This window comes from Canis aureus, chromosome X (assembly GCF_053574225.1).
Source record: "Canis aureus isolate CA01 chromosome X, VMU_Caureus_v.1.0, whole genome shotgun sequence".
Classification (NCBI taxonomy): Eukaryota; Metazoa; Chordata; class Mammalia; order Carnivora; family Canidae; genus Canis; species Canis aureus.
In genome coordinates, this window is record NC_135649.1 from 62864365 (window position 1) to 62870364 (window position 6000).

The 6000-nt window shown below is 35.4% G+C and overlaps 1 protein-coding gene across 2 annotated transcripts in view; it reads right to left on the minus strand.

Moving 5' to 3' along the window:
- Positions 1 to 5419, minus strand: part of GPR174 (G protein-coupled receptor 174) — a 63393-nt gene extending 57974 nt beyond the window's left edge. For both annotated transcript variants that reach the window (XM_077888206.1, XM_077888207.1), the window contains exon 1: positions 4958 to 5419. The gene's annotated coding sequence lies outside the window, so the exon portion shown is untranslated. The remainder of the gene's footprint in view (positions 1 to 4957) is intronic.
- Positions 5420 to 6000: the final 581 nt, after the last annotated feature.

Sequence of the window (6000 nt, forward strand, 5' to 3'; positions counted from 1 at the left end):
CTATAAAGAATTTCTTAAACTTAACACCAAAGAAACAAACAATCCAATCATGAAATGGGCAAAAGACATGAAGAGAAATCTCACAGAGGAAGACATAGACATGGCCAACATGCACATGAGAAAATCCTCTGCATCACTTGCCATCAGGGAAATACAAATCAAAACCACAATGAGAAAAAAGAAAAAAGAAAAAAAAACCACAATGAGATACCACCTCACACCAGTGAGAATGGGGAATATTAACAAGGCAGGAAACCACAAATGTTGGAGAGGATGCGGAGAAAAGGGAACCCTCTTACACTGTTGGTGGGAATGTGAACTGGTGCAGCCACTCTGGAAAACTGTGTGGAGGTTCCTCAAAGAGTTAAAAATAGACCTGCCCTACGACCCAGCAATTGCACTGTTGGGGATTTACCCCAAAGATTCAGATGCAATGAAACGCAGGGACATCTGCACCCCGATGTTTATAGCAGCAGTGTCCACAATAGCCAAACTGTGGAAGGAGCCTCAGTGTCCATTGAAAGATGAATGGATAAAGAAGATGTGGTTTATGTATACAATGGAATGTTACTCAGCCATTAGAAATGACAAATACCCACCATTTGCTTCAACGTGGATGGAACTGGAGGGTATCATGCTGAGTGAAGTACGTCAATCGGAGAAGGACAAACAGTGTATGTTCTCATTCATTTGGGGAATATAAATAATAGTGAAAGGAATATAAGGGAAGGGAGAAGAAGTGTGTGGGAAATATCAGAAAGGGAGACAGAACATAAAGACTCCTAACTCTGGGAAGTGAACTAGGGGTGGTGGAAGGGGAGGAGGGCGAGGGGTGGGGGTGAATGGGTGACAGGCATTGGGAGGGGGCACTTGACAGGATGAGCACTGGGTGTTATTCTGTATGTTGGTAAATTGAACACCAATAAAAAATAAATTTATTAAAGAATAAATAAATAAATAAATAAATAAATAAATAAATAAATAAAAAGGTAAAAATAGAACTACCCTACAATCCAGCAATTGCACTACTAGGTACTTACTCAAAAGATACAAAATACTAAAAAAAAAAAATAAATAAATAAATAAATAAAATAAAAAAAAAATAAAAAAAAAAGATACAAAATACTGATTCGAAGGGGCATATGAACCCTGATGTTTATAGCAGCATTATCTACAATAACGAAATTATGGAACTAGCCCAAGTATTTGTCTACTGATGAATTGATGTAGAAGATGAGGTATATATATATATATATATATATATATATATATATATATATATATTTATACACAATGGAATATCAGTCATAAAAAGAATGAAATCTTTTCCTTTACAATGATGTAGATGGGTCTAAGGAATATTATGCTAAGTGAAATAGTCAGAGACAGACAAATACCACTTGATTTCCCTTATATGTGGAATTTAAGAAACAGAACAAAATAGTATAGGGGAAAAATATAGAGGGAAGGAAACCAAGAAATAGACTCTTGACTATAGAGAATAAAGTGATGGTTACCAGAGGTGAAGTGAGTGGTGAGGATGGATAAAATAGGGCATGGGGATTAAGGAGTACAAGCATGGGGTATTGTAGGAAAGTATAGATCACCAAATTGTATGCCTGAAACTAATACTATATTTTAACTAACTGGAATTTAAATAAAAACTTAAAAAAATAAATATGTGGTAATATGTTGTTAGCTTTATAGAAATACCTGAATGTGATCTGCTAAGTAAAGCTGAAAAGAAGTTTAGCTAAGTATTTATAATTATAACAAAATTAAATTCTTTCTTCTGTTGCTGAGAATGTGGAGTAAACCTTGCTATTCCCTTCCCTACATAGCATAACATTGAGCAAAACCTTTTAGAAGAAAAAATATATCATCAGGAAGTAAGAAAGGAATTGAAAGGCTTTTTTAGATAATGGATGGCATTTGCATATATTTTAGGCATCTAATGAGATAGTAATCATGCTATTCAAGATACAATTGAACCTGAGTGGGCAGGCTTGCCTCATGCTCTGGGCAGGAGAAATTTTTTTCATGATTTATGAACTGATCATGGCCAATGATTTAAACTTTTGTTTCCCCACTAGCTAATTAGATTTAGTGAATTTCTTTACCCATATGCATCTGCAGAATCTATACAGACTTGATTTTGATTACTAACCTGTACTTCTGATTATTTCTCAGGTACTGTGATTCTTGATTCACAGCTTATGCTAATGCAGTCATTCCTGCAAGTAAAAGTTATTCCTCTGATGCACACCCTGGATTATCTTTCAGTGACTATACCAAGAGAACCTGCTTTAATTTTCAAATCCTAGATATCATGTTGTTATATGATAAGCAGTAATAGTCAAGCCATCAATGACTGCATCTGCTTCTGGACTCACATACCACCAATTATTATAATATTAACTTCCTCACACTTTATTCTAAATCTGTCTAACTTTTGTGCTTACCCTGTAACCTTGACTCCTTTCTCGGACTTGGAATCTCCTAGACCTCAAATACTTTCTTTTGTCTTATAGATTGGCCAAACTATTGCTCTGGCACATGATATGGTACATAAACATCCAGTACATGACCAGGTCTGTGTTAATGTTGTATTATATAGCACTTTGTGCATATCCATTGTCATTTTAGGTTTTTTCTTTGAGGATAGTAGAATAATTATCTCCTATTCTTGCAGGGAAACTGTGGCAAAGTCCAGTAAACCCAAATTTGTTACATTCTCCCGTGGAAGAAGTCTGAAGGGTGCCCCTCATTCTTGAGTGATTTCAAAATGATATCTTTTAACATTTCCCAATGAATAATACATTTGTCTCTTAATCCTCAAGCCTTGCTAAACAGTAAGAAAAAATGAAATGAGCACTGGATGAAGTGTCACAGATGTACATTGCAGCCTTTTCTCTGTGATAGACTCACAGAAGTACTTGGCCCCGTCATTTCAATTCTCTGAGCATCAGTTTTTCCGATTATAAAATGCAAACTGTCAATCTCTGTCATTTTTCAAATCATAAGAGTCTTAGATGTTTTCCATTGCTCCATCACTGACAGGATTGGACTCTTTTTCTGACTTTCTTAGACTTGGGGTCTGCAGACTTATTCTCTAGACATATGGCACAAGAAAAAGACTTTTTCTGAGAGGTCACTTTAGTGGGCAAGGGAAACAGCACTATCTGTGGTGCCTTCTTTCAGGATTAGGTAGGATTCAGAAGAAAGAGTTGAATTCCCTTTCTGGTTCTGAGCATATAATTAATGCCAAACGTTTCTATTAGAGGAATACAAAAAGAATGCTTCTTTCTCCTATTCATTTCATTTTCCTAATGCAAAGGGGGAAAACTGAGTTCATTCATTCCTAAGAGTCTCTAGGTGAAAAATCAGTGAACTATTTGGAAGAATCAGTGTCCCCTTTTATATTTATTCACCTTTATAATATTAAATACAATATAGTACCAGCCAAAATAGAATAGATACATTAGATGATTCTTGTCTCACAGAAATATTGCTGAAAACATATAGCAAGATAGAGCGGTACACGTGTTTACAAGTGCAAGGAATGTTTTCTATAATTAAAAAAAAAATCCTCCCCCTTAGACACAAACTTCTTGAAGGATGGCTTTTATGTGATCCAGATATTTGCTAGTGTGGCTGGTGGAATCTTTCCTTCAGCTAAAAAAACTTGAATCCCATCTATAAGATTAATGCCTTTTCCACAAAACCTGGTATTTATAGCAGCTGCAGGAAAGAAATACACCTCGCTGAATGATCCAAACCTCTCTAACAAATGTAGCTCTAGTTGAATGAAATTATATTCTTTTTCTTCCCTTCAAAGATTAGAGCAGTATAAAATGAAGTCCATGAAAAAAAATAATAAAAAATAAAACAAAATGAAGTCCATGCACACTATTATTGACAGCAGAGAAAGAAGAATGAAAGTCATTTGAGATTTCATCCTGGGTTACGCTGCAACATGGAAATCCACCCTTCCCTTTAAAAAAAAAAAAAAAAAAAAACTCTGAATGCAGCTCCTAACAGTTACATGCTACTGATAACTCCACAATTTGGTTTAAAGTTAGAAGGCATCTTCTTCAGTATTTCTACCTGAGCATAAAAGAAACAACATGCAAACCAGGGAACAATTTTACTTACATTGTCTCAAAATAAGTTGATTACTAGTATCTAAAAATGTAAATTTAACCTAAAATCATTTAGCCAACTGTTGATTTTTTAATGTACTGATTATTCTGATAGATACAGATTATCTATGAGAAACAGCAACTATATCTCTTGTCTTATTTCTTCTCTTTTATTATAAATGTGTCTTTTTGTTGTTCAGGAGTGCTTTCATTGAAAGCAGAATCTCTTTATCTAACATTAATTACAATTCGCTTTTGCAGTAAAAATATGTAACTTATACAAGCTGATAAGAACATGCAGTCATGTTAGTAAAGGTCCTGAGACATTATAGTTCTTATTTTTTAATCATAGCTCATTTTGAAAATAACAGAAACCTAACCATTTTAATAATTTAGTAGATAAAAAAATCACCTCCAAAAAATATAACAAAGAGTAGATAAAAAAAAACATTCTGCACATTCTGCAAGTAACTCTACTTAATACAGAGTTGGTTAAATTACAAATGTTCATGGGGTTATTTTATTCAATATCAATTGAGTGAAACAAATCAGGAAAAAATCTCTCCATGTCAAACTTACATTTCTCCCCATTCAAAGTTACCTCCCCCTCCTACATCAAGAAGCCAACTGCATAATTATTTTTGTTTGTGCAAATACTAAGGAAACGACATACAAGGATGGTCCAGGTTCATGATATCCATATCACCCTTAGATATGACAGGTTACCCAGAACCGGGTGTGAAGAGACCAATTCTAGATTATTAATAGTAAAAAGCACAGATAAGATCTTATTTATAATTTAAAAAAGAGCCTACCGTTTCAGTTTCTCTCCATTTTCTCCAGTAATCCCCAAAGAATCCAAGCGAAAGCCATTCCAACAAAGATGCTACTGATATGTGCATCAATTCCAGCTCCCTGTTCTGAGAAAAACTATTCGAATCCTATTTACTACCAAAAAAAAAATTAAAAAGGAAATAAAGACAAAAATAAATGAAAGAAAGAAAGAGAAAAGAAAAGAAAAAAGGAAGGAAGGAGGGAGGTAGGGACAGAGGGAGGAAAGAATAAAAAGAAAACAAAAATTTTTAAAAGCCAAAAAAATGAAGATAAAAGGAAAAAAATAAAATTTTTAGCATTCCACCATCATGTTGGAAAACACTGTAGTGAAATCAGCGTGAAATACACAAGCCTCTGTGAACACTGAACATTTCCGTTTTCCAGGGGGTAGCTTGAGCTAGCAAGCTCACTGGTGCTTGATCTCTCTCTCTCTCTCTCTCTCTCTCTCTGGTTAATGATGCAGAACTATGATATGGGTTGTACATAAAGCCTGCTAAGCTTCACACTTAGCAAAGAAACTCTTGTTTCTATTTATAGGGCCACCGTGCATTTTCTTCCAATCTTGTGGTTGCACTCAGCTTTGAGTTTGTGACAATACATGGCCTATTTGTTTATGGAGCTTTTTGCAGCAGCTATGTGCCCTCTGGTTCCTTTCATAGATAGTGAACCACTGCAATCATTACTGTGATCCTTTATCTCAGGCCCTCAGTTGTTGTGTTCAGATACCAAAGTGGGCACTCCTAACTTAAGGTTGACCCATAGGTAGCTCCCAATAGAAGAGTTCAAAGTGGGCATGATCTCTGCCTAGCACATTCTTAGATGTGCAGACCTAGGATTAAAATAAATGTTAAATTCGTTAAGAAAAACTTTAAGATACCTAACTCACCTCTTACTTCCTGTTCACCCATTCCCCCCAGAGTCCTGGGCCAGGAAGTGCAAGTAAACCTCCATTTCCTCTCAGTGGTTACGGATAATTCGGTGAAAAGGGCCTCATTTCCTGGAGCCCAGACCCTTAACCGCAGCC